Source organism: Lepidothrix coronata, unplaced genomic scaffold (genome assembly GCF_001604755.1).
Source record: "Lepidothrix coronata isolate B3197 unplaced genomic scaffold, Lepidothrix_coronata-1.0 Scaffold14, whole genome shotgun sequence".
Lineage (NCBI taxonomy): Eukaryota > Metazoa > Chordata > Aves > Passeriformes > Pipridae > Lepidothrix > Lepidothrix coronata.
The window spans coordinates 7,933,298-7,948,713 of NW_016690194.1; the positions used below are offsets into that span (position 1 = coordinate 7,933,298).

At 36.8% G+C, this 15,416-nt stretch overlaps 1 protein-coding gene across 3 annotated transcripts in view; it reads right to left on the bottom strand.

The window, feature by feature from the left end:
* The window catches only part of EDIL3 (EGF like repeats and discoidin domains 3), a 229,776-nt gene that overhangs the window by 138,456 nt on the left and 75,904 nt on the right, over window positions 1–15,416 (bottom strand). The gene's annotated exons all lie outside the window — the stretch shown is intronic.

A 15,416-nucleotide genomic window follows, 5' to 3' on the forward strand; every position in this document is an offset into this window, starting at 1 on the left:
TAGTGAGAATTTGTCAACTGTGTTTGAGACCAGCAATAAATCTTGGTTAATTCAGTACAATATTCTATATATGCAACTGTATGAGGTGACTAACACTGAACACATCAGTTATTCCTAATGCAGAGTAGCATGGTGTCCTTTTGTGGACTGTCAAGTCTAATCAAGACAAAATCATGAATTACTGTCTAAAGCACCAGCCAAGCATCTTGTCTCTAGCTGAGACAAATAGGTGATTTTTATTTCTAAAGCTTGGTGTTCAGATAAACCATGAAGAAGGGTACACAACAACACAACATTATGAAGTACATAATCTAAAATGGCCTAAACAGGACGCTTAGCTAAGCCTTCGCTTTTGTAACTCCTTATTTAATGTTTGAATGTGTATTCGGAGACTAGATTAATCTGTTATGCAGTGTATGTAAAGATTGCATTAAGCTTTCAGCAAGGGTTTTTTTTACTGTGTAACTGCTGAATTTAAGTAAAATCTGTTTGTGGTAGTAGAGTTTCAAGACAATTCAAGAAAGAAGGAAAAATACTGTCCTACTGTTTTTAAATAGAACCAATCAGATAATCTTTAATTCAACAACATGACAGCTGATTACACAGACATAGAACAAACAAACAAAAAAACCCCACACCTGAATATTTGAATCTCAGAACAACAGAATCTGAAGTAAATAAATAACAGAATTCGATCGCAGCCAACTCCCTGCCCATGGTTCCTGAGATTAATCTTGGCCACTCTGTTCCTCTTGGCAGGAGGAAAGAGTGACCAAGTTCCTTCTCTGGGTTCCGGGGCAAGAAGTCCTTTATTTGGAAGTCCCACAGCTTTTATTGTCTGGGGGGGGGGGAAAGGGCTAGAAGGAGGAATGTGATTGGGCCACAGTCCGGGGGAAAGGGAGTGACTGGAGGGCTCCACTAACCAATAGGGAAAACAGAAGAACCGAGGTCCCATAATAAGCTCAGGACTGGGGAGACGGCCAATCCTGTTTGAGCAGAGGCAGGGCTGTATTCGGGGAGGGGAGACAATAGGGTTCCAAGTCGGGGAGGGGGCCACGCGGACCAGGGAAATACATAACTCAGGGAAAGACCGTACAATAAAACACAAGTAGTGGTTGTTTTTCTGCTTTGCTCGGTCCCAGGCAGCTGCCACTGTGATAGACCCGTTTCTAAAGCCACTCTTTCCAGGTTTTGTAATCCCGGCGTTCACCCACAAATAAACAAACTACAAACTAAGTAAATAAAGTAGGTTGTAATTTGTCAAGGTGCCACTGGAAGGGAGGACTACACAAACAGAACAGAACAGAACATGAAAGTTGGAAGTTCCATTATTAAATTTTACAAATGCTCCAAATCTGTATTAGCTGCAAGCTCTACTGCTGCTTGAACAGCAAATAATTCAAACTACTAGAGACTGTGCATTAAAACTGGTTAAACAAAACTGCCTAATTATACAAAGAATATTCATTCCAGGAACCATTTTCTTCAGACTGCTATTTGAATAATATTCTTAGACTTAATTTTCGGGATGAAAACCAGCATTAGCAATTCAAAGCTGAATTCTGTTACTACTGTGATGGTTGTTTCAGAGGGACCACTCTGCGATTAGGTACAGATCTAAATAAAACAGTATAGCTGAATCTCAGCTGAATAAATTGCTCAGATGCCAAGACAGCTAAGCAAATAATGTCACTTTTCTGTTTATTTAATTAATATTGGCTATTTGATTGTTAGTTTGAGGTCTTTCAGGAATAGGCTATGTTCTTTTCTTGTCTGAGCTGCTGAGAACTGCTTTTGCAAAAGCCCTAGTTCTCTTGTCAATACTGTATTTCTTAACTCCAGACAGAAATTAAATACAGATATCAAAACCAGATATGAAAATGCAGTTACGAACTTGTTCATACTTCATACAAACTTTTATAAAAAATCAAATTAACTTAATCTCTTGCTTTATGTGACAGGATATTTTCACCTCCCATAGCTTTAGAAACCGTGTTTAAAAAAACCAGCCTTCAGAAAGCTATTGAATACTCAGAGAATACACTGCTTTTGTTATATCACAGCAGCTCAAATGCAATGTCAGCACTTTGTTTTCCATTTGTTAAGGAAATATATTAAACTACCGCACCAAAAATTTCCTACGCAACATTACCTTTTTTTTTTTCCATCAGCAGTGATTTCAAGCATTAAGTTACTTTTAAAAGCTATTCATCTCTGTAGTAATTATCTGTATTTTACTTTTTACTTGTTCCAGAGGAGTGGAGAGGGAGTATCTTGCCTTGAGCAAGTGGGATGGCACAGGCTAGTGATTCACTGTGGTGGGTGGTGAATCCCCATCAGCCTGGTGTTTTCCTCTTGACCTCAGAGAGGTGAGATTCACACAGAGTAGCCACTTATTTAATAAAAAAGTGCCCCAAACAGTCACAGGCATCATCAAGTCTCATAACAGCACTGCGTGACCTTAAAATGTAAACTTCTCTGAAGCTTCAACGCATTTTTGACAGCATATTTCTTCCCCTTTTAATGCATCATTGACAAAATATAATAAGACATATGGCAGCAGAAACATTAGATTTTATCTTCTTAGGGAAAATCGGATTTTCACTTGGGAAAAGCTGATCTTGTTTTCCTTAGAGGTGAATAATACTGCATGACATTAGTGAGAGGGAAAAAGCCATGAAGACACGGGCAAGTTTGCAAAGCCTATACCAGGACACATATCACCCAACATTAGCTTAAGAGAGATAATACAGGAAAGCAATGCTTGACTAGTATCTGAATATCTATGCCAGATTCCTGATTATTTCTCTTAATGTGGTAGAAGCCTTGATGGGCCTGGGAAAAAAAAAAAAAGAGAAATTTGAAGCATTAATAACATCCTCCCGTACTATGTTATATCTTATGACATATTACATTAGTTTTGTAATCTATTGAAGCTTACATTAATTTTATATTAATGTGAAATATGTTTGCCTTTAGCATTCGAATAAAATGTAAGTCTCATATATAAAAGAATAAACTTAGATATATGGCACTATCTCTATGGGAAAGTCTATGCAAGAGCTCTATAATATTACCCAAATGAACAGCAAGATCCAAGAACAAGTAACATTTTTCTGAATGTGACATTGAAAATGAATTATATGCTGCTCATCATCAAATCTCAGAATCTCAGGGGGCCTGCAATGCCAGACAGACTAACTTGATTGACTTCCTATAAAGATTCAACATCAGTCATTAAGGGTGTGATTTTAATGCTACAGATGTTTCTTGAAAATATGTGTTTAACAAGACTGTCTCTTCACTTGCTCCCCATTTGACAACCTACAGCATTCAGAGGGCCTTGGAACAGGGTTGTCACCTTCTGTCTTCAGCTGGCCAGGTTGTTTGCAATTATGCTTGAGAAACAAAACGAAACAAAAAATACACACAAAAGTCCCTAGAAAATAGACCAAAAAACCCAACCCATCCCAAACCAAACCAAAACCAAAAACCTGTCATAAGTTTGACAATAGATGCTGGAATTTTTTCCCGGTGTTGCCCCCTCTCCCCTCAGTCTCTTTCTTCCAGGATGGGGGATGGTAGGAGAGGGGCCGCCTCCTTTTTTTTCCCTGAGGGGAAGTTTGTTTTTTTTTTTCCTTTTCCCTGCCGGATACCCCGTGGAGATCGACTGAGAGAGAGAGAGACCCAAAGAGGAATCTCAGAGCAAGGTAACCGTCCCCTGGGGCTGCCTTATCAGCCGCCTGAAGTGAAACCTGTGGGAAGAAGAACCCTTTCCATGCTGGTTGCTCACGTGGCTGCGAGCAGCTATTGAGCTGCCGAGGACAATTTACCCTCAGCTCCCAGGTTTGCTGTGGGCTTCTTTCCTCTCTGGGCAATTAGGACTTTTGTTTTGTTTCTTTTGAAAGTTTTGGTTGCACCATTTGTTGTTTATTCGAGTTTGTTAATAAAGAGCTGTTCTCTTCCTTTTCCACACTTTCACTTGAAGCCTCTTAATTTCAGAGTTGTAATTTTGTTAAACTTAGACAAAACCTAAATGACAAAACAACAAAACCAAACAAATAAAAACAAAACAAGAAGAACACACCAGGAACCGCTCTAATGCATGTGACAGATAACTCACTATGAACTGATAAAACTCTGCCTGGGTGACAGATGTTATATGGAAAACACGTATATTAATTAAGAAATCCTAATTAGGCCTGTGGAACTTAGTAGAGGAATTGTATCACTCTTCATGGGTTTACATCAACTCAAAGCCTATGAAAAACTTACTCTTTCTTCATTGTTTTATTTCAGAAAATAGAATTTTTAATAAGAAGTTGGTATCTGAGCAAAACTTCGGGTGTTATTAAAATCTAGAATACTAATATCTTATAACGACAGTGTTAGAGAAGCCAATAAGGGAGTCTAATTCATTCTCATTAGTCTTTGTTTTTTTTCTAAGCATCGGGCCCCGTGCTGAATGAGGACATGTTTAAACATGAAATAAAAGGTTTATTTAGGTGAAAGTCTGCATTTTGCAGAAGACAAGATTAGATAATGATTTTTTTTTTGTAAGTGCGTTCATGTTTACAACCCTGTAGAACAAGGCAGTCAATGGAGTGGCCCCCTGAGCCTACTATTTGGCAGGATGGCCTTCATAAGGAAAAGAGTGTAAAAAAATATTTAGCTTTAAAGCAATTCCTGAGTTCTTAGTCATTTGCAGTTCTTGCCAAGGATTCATGTGCTGCCAAAGACATGATAGTACTAAAAGTTGTAATTCTGAAGCCAGGAGTAGTCTGCCATGACTTGAAATATCACACAGTTTTACACAGACTCACACACATATGCTGTGTGTGAGAAGATGTGAATGTCACAAAAGAGAGGAGAGTGTAATGAGAAAGTGTCCTAGAACTTTTACGCCCCAAAATGAGTGTACTCAGATAGCTGAATGAATAAGACTATATATCAGTGTACAGTAATTTTTGTTTCTTTAAATGCCGAAGAACATTCTCCATCAATCAAATGCATGGTCTTAAAATTAAATGCTAAAAAAGGCAGTAAAATATACTTATGGAAGTAGGTACCTGCTAGTGTCTGTTACACTTATGGATGTGAAAACCAACCTGAGATATACCCTTAGTTATACATAGAAAGCTTTACTTTTCAAGTCAAGCAATTTTATATTTTCACATTTCAGTCAGTTGCCTGAAGCTTTTTCTCTTTATTGTTTTTGTGTGTTTTAGGGAAAATTTTACTAGCTATTCTTATATGAATGGAGAATTTTAAAGTAACGTCATATACCACACTGCAAAGTAATAATGATGATAATATTTTTTTTTATTTTATGGATATTCTCCCACTTGGGAAAAAAAATACCATAAAATCCCCACTCAGATGCTCACAGAGTGTTTGAGTCTGGTTATTGACTGGTGCTAGACTCTGGATTAGCTCTCTCACTGAAGACTTGATCTGTACCCAAGTGCTTACTACCGCACCACTTGATCCTCCAATATCCAACATCCAACAGTATAAGTTAAAAGACAATAAAAAAATGCTCAAAGTGAATCAGAAAATTGCAGTTAAATAAATCAGATGCCAGCTGTAATGCCTGAACTTTCTGTGACACTATCTGTTCTTATTTCACCCCAGAATGACTTCAACCATCTGTCCTGCTGCCAACGAATTGCACCTAGACTGCCCATCTTGCCTCGTGGGAATACATAACTGAGAAGTTCAATAAACACTCAGGAAAACCCAGTGAATTTCAAAAACTAATATTTCAGGATAAATATGTATCCTGCAACTTTCAGTGATTTCAAGGATTTTGTCAAACTCTCTAATTTGCCAGTTGTAAAGATCGTTCTGCCATCCCTTCTGGGGAATGAAGCTATATAAACCAACTAGAAGGCCACAACTTTATCACAGAATCCTTAAGACTGGGAAAGACCTCTAAGATCATTGAGTCATGATACGATAAGCCTTTAGACTGCAACCAGACAAAATGGAAAGCACTTAATAGTCACTGTTTCATAGAAAATACAGCATAATAAATAAAACTGCATAGAATCAAGGACATACAGTTCTCAGTGCAAATTACTCACTTCATTCACAGGCCCTACAAAGGAATTAACTTCTTTTTTTTCCCCTAAATCCAAGTCTGTAGTACTCTGTTCAGCATGACTGAGGGCCTGCATTCTGCTTAACCAAGGTGATTTCCATGCAACACAATATTCATCATGGGAAACTTCAACTGTAAATTGCATATTGTGTCAAGAGGAGAATTCAAAGGAGCAGATGGCAGGTAAAATGAGAGATGTGGTGTCTAAGGAGTCCCATGCAGGAAGACATAATGCTCTGATGCAGTGTGTGTTTTTAATCATTTTTTGGTGACTTCAGGAATGAAAAAAATATCCCACCATAAAAGTACAGGGCATGAACACAGACGTGGCAAAGAGAAGACTTGAGTCCTGGTGTAAGAAAAGCAAAGCAGATATTTTCAAATTAATAACAGTATTTTCATTGCTAAGGCAAAGTTTGGGGACTGGAATACATCTAAGGAATAACAGACACACCAGTATTCACTTCAAACTCTTTTAATTGGACAGAAACAAAAGGAGATCCTATGACCTTTGCATCTAATACTGGTTTTATATTTAACTCCAGTCCAATCACAATAAATACCTAAATACAGCTGAATCCATTATTGCTTAGTATTGAAAAATGTGTGTTGAAAAATATGTGTGATGTAGACTGTGGCAAAACAGTGTCAATAATATCCAGTTTAAATAAAACACTGCCCTTATCTAGATCTCAGAGAATTTATTAACACATAACTCTGTTAACAACAGTGACAATGGGTCGTGTATCAGTTTGTCTAAGGATATCTGCAGAGGTCTATTGAACCTGGACCTCTCCAAAACCAGCACACTGTTCTGCCCTAAAATATGATTGATGAAGAGTGTTTACTTTAAACCTGAGGCAGGTTGTACAAATTGCTGTGCATTTAGCACGCCAACTTCTTTGCTGACAACTGTAATTCGACAAACAGAAATTTCCAAATGGGAAACATGCCTAAACACAAGTTTAAAAGGAGACGTTTTGTTGACACTAACATGACTTTGCTATATGCAAACAAGGCAAGAGATAACACTGGGATAGGAAGTAAAAAATCACACCAGGTGTGAGATTTCTTTATTCTTTTCAGAAATGCTATGTTCCTAGCCCTTAATTTGTTATCTACATACCATTCCTAATTTTTCAGAAAATAATTTAAAATTAAAATTAAAATTAAAAAAACTCAAGGCTTTTTCTCATGAACAAGTGAAGATAATTTACACTGATTTTTCTTGTTTTAGTGAATAAAGCCACTAGAAGTCAACAGTTTATCAGCCTCTGAATTCACCCCAAAAGAAACATTTTCACAGCAGTCATCAATCAGCACTCTGGTGCTCCTCCATGCCTTTCAGTTTTCATTAATGTAGGAGTCAGGCCTATTGATTTTGAGCTTTTTATTTTTTTTTTAAGATTTTTTTTTTTCATCTCCAGTATATGGATTTTTCTGAGACCCACCTTACCCCTACTTTCCCATACATTCCTCAGAGCAGATTTATTAATTTTCCGTATAGGGTTTTGTGCTGTCAAAGGATGCTCAGCACCCTCTGTGGTGAATGCATTTCGGAAACATTCCCAACCAGCACCTCCTGCCAAGAGAAATAAGAGCTGTTGGGCTCTTGGTGAGCTGTGCTAAAATTCTGCCTTTCATTCCTTTTCATTTTCTCCTCTTCCTTTCTGCAAACAGATGGCAAAACCTCTTAGAGTACTTCCACACATCCCCATCTCCACTGCAGCCCACAACAAAAACAAGGATTGCCACCCTTATAATCTGTTCTTGGCACTGGAGATGTTGGAAATGATTTTTACTTGGGATGTTTCAGGTCAAAATGGTTACAATCATCACTTTTATCCTTGCTCCTGCATTCTGTAATGCCTTGTTTTCGTAAAAAGGCATACAGGAAATGCAGGATGCACAAAGGAAGATGAACCACTGAGTACAAAGCAACTTTTCCAGGTGGCAGAAAGCAAGTCAAAGGGGAAATGGCCTCAAGTTGCACCAAAGGAGGGTAAGGTTGGATATCAGGAAAAATTTCTGCACCAAAATAGTGGTTAAGCATCAGAACAGGCAACCCAGGACAGAAGAGGACTCATCATCCCCGAAAGTGTTCAAAAAATCAGTAGATGTGGACTTAGTGCTGTGGTTTAGTGGGCATGGTGGTGGTCAGTAATAGATCAGGCTTGATGATACTGGAGATCTTTTCCAACCTTGATAATTCTGTGATTCTATGAAGACCCATAATCTTACCTCTTATCTGCTGATGTGGCACTTTTTTGTTGGGCTGTCAAAGTGCTGGACAGGCAGGGAGTTGGAAATGGATGAGCTTTAAGGTCTCTTCCAACCCAAACCATTCTCTGATTCTATGATTATTGAAATATGCTACATTTAAATTACTAATTATAAATACAGTGATGGAATAATCTCTAACATTCAAGGTAAATACATTTAAGTGCTCTAAGTGTGTGATACTGGAGATCTGGGAAAATGACAGGCAGATATCACATTTTTAAGAAAACCTGGAATGGAACTGGATTGATTTTCATTACAATTAGGTAATTGTAACACTAACAAAAAAGAAATTACTAGCTTTTCTTCTCCATCATTAACTGCTTCAAGACAGAACCTGAAGAATAATCTTTTGTTTTTTGTTTTCCTGTTTTTTTCCCCCTATTTATCTATCTATATATTTATATATATGTATATATATAAACCAGTATATATTAAGCAGAAGTGAAATTATTTGTATTTGGATCAATCAAAAATTTCCATGCTTGTAGTGAAACACCTCATCTTAATTTCAATCCTTTTAAGAAACAAAATAAAAATTTGATCATTTTTTAACACTTGGAATATTTTTTTAAAAAATTCAAAATTAGGCATCAACAAACACTGTCTCACAAAAATTAAAGGGAAATTCAGTAATATATTTTCCTAAATATTTTCCTAAATTTTTATGGTAAACTTTTCTTCTGTTACTTTTTAGGTCAAAGATATGTTTTGTTTTTAAAGTTAAAAATTCCTTCTGAATTTAACATGAACGCATGAATAATTTGCATGGCCCCTGTGGCATTTTCCAGTTAATATTCATGCAAAGAAAAGTTCAGGTTCAGAGATGGGTGATCTAAATGCTAACAGATGCAATTTTATTGCATTGTCAATTGCTCAACTTTTAACAGCATTATTAATGTTAACAAGAAATACTGACTTACTAAGTCAGTGGAGTTATTTAAATCTAACAATGACTTAAATTAAAGACAAAAAGTCAAAAACCAATCCGAAACAACACTAATTTTCCCCCCTCCAAAACCTTTTTTCACCAGGAATTTTATGATGACTTCACCCAACAGAAAATAATCCTCTTAAGAAAATGCATTAGAATATAAAATTAGAATATTAAAATTTACCTTAAACCATGTATTTTAAAGTCTGTGTTAATCACTATGTGCAGCATTCTGCAATCACACTCTACATCGAAGATTATTGTGACTAAGTACAAGATATGTTGAAGAAATAAGACATAAAATATAGTAGTCATGAAATATTCATCTGGTGAGCAAGTCCTTCTGCTTCATAAATATTCCATGTTGTAATCTAGTGAATTTTATCCATGACTCTGCATTAAAAAGACACAATGACATGGTCTAGATTTAAAAAAATACATGCACATAACTTAGATAGAAGCAAATACTCCTACTCTGTGTAGGCTGAAAGAGCAAAGTGTCTTATTGCTAAAGCAAAATAGCCAGTATTTGACTGAATTTCCTCTCCTTATGTATCTTCTTCTTGATTCTTTGTGCCACACAAAGCTCTTTACATAAGATCCATTTCATAAACGCAAAAGTGACTGACTGAATTTATTGTCTTCTGCTGACCTGGAATAAATCAGTAAAATACATATTTATATTTACCTTCCACTGGCTGTGTTTCTTTTACTGTACTATCTTGCAGTTTGAAAATTATTCAAATTTCCCCTCACACCACTCAGGGACAGACAATTAAGACCTATATATTGCAGATATCCACTGATATCACTAAAGTGTAGTCTAGCTAGGACAAAATTTGAGCTTACAGCTCCAGGATAATTAATTCCTCTGTAATTAGGTCAAGTTTTCCCAGCAGAAAATGATGTAAATGTAAATTTTGCTACAATTTTGCCACACAAAACACAAACCTCAATGAGCAAAGAGATTTGTGAGGTTCTTTCTAGTTGTTTTCCAAAACATCTTCAATCTTTGTTTCATCTGTGGCCCCACAAATTTGGGTGAGGTCTTGTAGTTGCTGATCTGTGTTTGGCTACTGTGCATCAACCTGGTCAGTCAGGTCACAGGAGAGGGATTCTTTTTTTTTCCTTTTTTTTTTTTTTTTAACTGCCAGAAGCTTCTGTCTTCCTCAGCTCAAATTAATGAGTTTTCTTTTTCTTTTGATAATCTTATACCTGATTTATCAGGCAACTTAAAAAGTGACAGGGGACTGAGCAACTTGGCAAAACCCAAGGAATAGCAGATGATGTTTCCTTCCTAATAACATTAAGGAGGAAATATGTTGGTGGTAGATCCATGTTATACACTAGAAACTGAACCAGCAAACTGGAAACAAGGAAACAACAAAATCAAAATGCTTTCTGGCCATGTTTCTTCTCCTTCACCTTCTAAAGTTCTTTTGCCTTTCTTAGTCTCCCTGAAGCCTTTAAAGGATAATTCTAATCAGCTTTCCATACACATCCTGTAGTCTGCATCACCACTCAGAAGTATGAGCCTGTCACCTGCTGCTATTCTGCAATAAAATTATACTTATGGGTTGAAGATGCTCAATGGTACTGGAGAAATATAAATTTCTCATCCAATTTCATTTGGGGCACACTGTAATAACTGGATAACAGCCATTGCTAATATTTGGTTTTAAAAATGAACACATAAAATTATTGTGGTGTTTCCTATCGTGCTGCTAAACCAGACTGTATTAAAGTAACCAGTTCTTCTGTCTACATTTCAGTCGAAGCTTGAAAACACCGAAGAAAGAAAAAAAATTAAAGACAAATGTTGCCAGAACAGGAAACACTAGATATAATAAGAAATAAGGGGTAGAGAATTCTGTCACTCAGGTGATAAAAACATAAACAGAGCAGCACCTGGGCAGAATTTATATATAGAAAATAAACACCACGCTGAAAAGCTGCCCCCTTTTTTTTTAACATATTATGCTGGCAAAGATAACAAAGTTCAGTAAATTGGAGACATCCACCTCAACATATGAAGTGACTTCTCTACATGAAGTTGTAACTGTATATTGTACCACAGTGGTAGCCATATAAAGGGTCAGGGAAAAAAAATACTCTGAAATATGCATAATCTAAACAATTTTCCAGTTACTTTTAGAGTAGAGACTACCAACTATTTCAGTTGGGCTTCTCTCACCTCATCAAACTCCCTACTCTGAAATCCTCTCTTCTTTCTGGGTGTATTCCACTTGTAAGTTCCCTGAGAAAGCGAAGCTTTATTGGGCTCTTTGGGCTGCCTGCAGCAATATTTGGGTGTGATGGCATTCTGGGATTTACAGAGGTCAAACTGCACTTCCTAATGGCCCTATTCTGGTCCTAATGTTGATGAATCCTCATAGCAAGTCAGAAATTTAAGTCTATTCAAGTTGCATGCTTGTGAATAATGAACCCTGAACACCTGTTAAAGGGCACATAGATTATTTTTTATGATTTTTTTTTTAACTTGTTCTTCTTTCCCTGAAGAATGGCACCTGTATTTTCAGCCCCTCTATCACCATTTTGCCCTGACAAAGGGTTTGGGAACCCATCTGCAGCCTAAGAGTTTTCTGCACTCCTGAAGAGTGGAAATTTGTGGTCATGCAGATGACACAGTCCTACAGATCACTCACTCCACTTACTAAACCGCAAGAAATTTAATTTTCCTGGAGTTTCTTTTGAGCTGTGGAATCAGTTCCCTCCCCTTCTCTTGTGATGCTGCTGAGCTGCTTTATTAGGTTGTTTTGATGCCTTTTATTCAGGTTCCCTTCATTACTTTGATCTCACCAGGTAGGCCCTTGCTGTTATGTTTCACTGTACTGCACTCTGGTTTTCTATTAATCACATCCTCTTTGCTGCTCCAGTTCTCACCAGACAGACTGTTGCCACACTGGGTAATGACATAAAAAAAAAAATCCAATGTTTATAAAGCTAAATTGTCTTTTTTCTATTCAAATATGGTTCTGAAGACTGTAAAGGTGCAAGCAAAGTAGATTTATTGATTCTTGACCCACAAGTCCCATCTTCTCCCCCACTTCACCTGTAGACTTCTCAGGTTCCAGGTAGACCTGTCACACCAAGATAAGTGACTTTAGCAAAGAAAATGCAGTTTTCTTCTTGGACAAAGGCTTCTGCCAACACCACATGTCTCACAGAACAATCAGCCCTACAGAGCTGAAGTAGACGAGAAACTTTGCAAAGAAAGGCAACAAACAGGGCTGAGATTTAGGGCTGCCAAGTCAAAGCAGAACAGTGCAGCCACTATGGACCACTTCTGAATGAACAAAGTTCATGAGAAACAGATGCAACACTATTTGTTACAGAGTATGAAATTAAATTCAGTGGAAAATGAAATTATACAAAAAATACCCTACTTAATTCAATGCTGATTAACTAGATTATTGTAGTTTTAATATATATTTTTGCTAAGCAAGGATCAGATATTTCTCCTAAAGTATTTCCATCAGTTTGATTTCTGCAAGGCCAGAGAAAAACTGTATAATTTAATTCTTTCTGTATTTAACTGTAAGATGCGTGAAAGAAATGCTTAACACATCCCAATTCTAAGCAGTATCAAGATTCATAGCCTGTTAGTTTAATATTCACACTCTTTATTTTAGTAAACTTTTTATTTCATGGTCTTTGGGCATTCATATATTCAGCTGCAATACTCGAAATATAATTATTCTATTTCATTTTGAATTACTGATTCTTTGGAAGTGTTTAGGTCCCTTCTTCCACCCTGAGAGGGCAAGTGATGAACATACTGATGTTTCAGAAGGACCTGATATATTTATTTACTTTGTTTTTGTTGCATTGGTCAGGATATATTGTTTTAATGTAACTGAGGCTGACCCCAAAGACACCACTAGTGAGGACAAAGTTAATCCACTGCTCCTTTTTGTTGCAGACTTAGGCTAATGTATTGTTCAGTTACAAGCTAATGACTCCTGCAGATGTTTCTTATTTTATGCCAGAAAAAACAGAAGCTAAAATTAAATATTTTCTTTTTTATGACTGTCATTGTTCCCCTTATAAATTACAGCCCATTCAGTCCTATTTTTTAATAAATCAAGTGACACTGACAGTTTTCTTTTTGCAAAAATTAATCTTAAAGGACCAAATTCTATCCTCATTAGACTGTTCATAATGAATAACTGATGATTAAAAAGTTGACCTGCCTAAGAAGGTGAGGAAAGTAATAGGAATTTTTAATCAAGACATGCCTCTTTCTCTCAATTCCAGAAAGAGCATATTTGTACTTAAATATGTTGACATGTCTCTATCTTCATGTTTTTTCACACCCTTACTGCCCTCCTCTTGCAAATGGAGAAACTAAGGAATACCTTCAAGAATGTTTTCTGTTTAAAAAATAAAATTTGTTGCCAATTCAAATTGAATTTGCCAGAACTGGGTATGCTGCTTTATATTTCTAGATAACAGGAATATAATACACTGAGATTTAGCTCTTAAAAATGTTTTTCTTCCTGTTTTTTTGGGACTTTAATCTTGATCCACAATCATGATCCTGTTACAAGCCTTGATCTCATCACTGCCTGTGCCTATGCAGATCTTGTACTAACACAGGGCTGCAACAACTCCTCAGAACCTTTTCTCAGGTGTATCTGTGTAGCTCAGATTCCTTACTAACAATGAAAACTCTGCCTCAGTAGGAACGTTTTTAGTTCATATTGTCCCAACATGAGAAAACTCGTTAATGTAAAGGAAGGACTCATCTACCATAAGAATTGGGTTTTTGTGTGGAGAACTGAATACAAAAAAATGGTTTTGAAGATCTGAGAATGGCATGGTTCAGGTATTATGGTGCCTTTTAAACAACATTAATATTCTACTGAGCCCTATAGTACTCACTTTAGGTTGTCATCTTAATTAAGTGCAACTTGTTGGAACTGAGCTTTTCACCCTTTCTAAATCTCTAGTTACTTTAAGAGATAAATAAACTAGGAAACAAACATTTTTTAATGAATATATATGTTACTATCACAACCTAGAAGAACCGGACATAGAAGATCTCAGTTCTTCTGTTCTAGTACATTTCTAATAACATCTTACCTTTTCCTCAGGATCTTCCTTTCTTGGCACTTCCTCATTGATGGCTTTTGCTACAATACATCTGACAGTCTGGGGACTAACACACTCTTTTTATCTTACTTTTTTTGTGGGGTTTTTTGTTGGTCTGGTTTATAAAACACATTGTTGATTCATAGCAATAAATATGCATTTAAAGCTGAAGTTGCTTCCAGACTAGGCTGGAAATGAGACCAAGGCATTTCCTACAAATGAGGAACTTCTCTCTTGTTTCTGTTTACATCATGAAAGGCACCAGACTCCATGAAAACTGCAAAGTATGTTTAGAAGAAAAATTAATTCTAAGGCAGTTACCACAGCAGCAGCTGTTCTTTTCTCTCTAATTTTCCCTACACTTGCAGCTAGAAAGACCAGTTGAGCGAACACAGTCAACAGAAGCCAAATAGTTATTGCTGTTCAAAGCCATGAGGAGCTACAAAAGGTACTGGCTGGGATTTAGAGAAAGGACTCAGGAATTTACGGATATCCTGGACTTTCCCTCTGAAGCTCTGAATCCATGCACAGGTGCATCACTCCCAACCCTACCTTCCAGAGGGTGGAATGCTACACAGGATAAATAACTGCAATCCATTATCTTCTTGGTGGTTAAAAGGAATAAAAAAAGCATTACTCAGATTGAAACACAATATTTGAAACATCTCCATGGGGATTTGAAGTCTCAGCATTTGCATCCCGTAGTCTATGCAGAAAATGCTTGTATGGCAAACACAAGTATTCCAGGATATTTTGACCAGTTAGAAACCTGTTTCTTAGGAAATAAGTGTAGGACATCATTAAGGCTGAGAGAATTGGGATTATTCAGCCTGGAGAAGAGAAGGCCTTGGGGTGACCTAATTGTGACCTTCCAGTACCTGAAAGGAACTGACATGAAAGATGGAGGGAGACTATCGATTCAGACTGACAGAGAGTGGGTTCAGATTAGATATTAGGGAAGAATTTATTGGCTGTAAGGGTGGT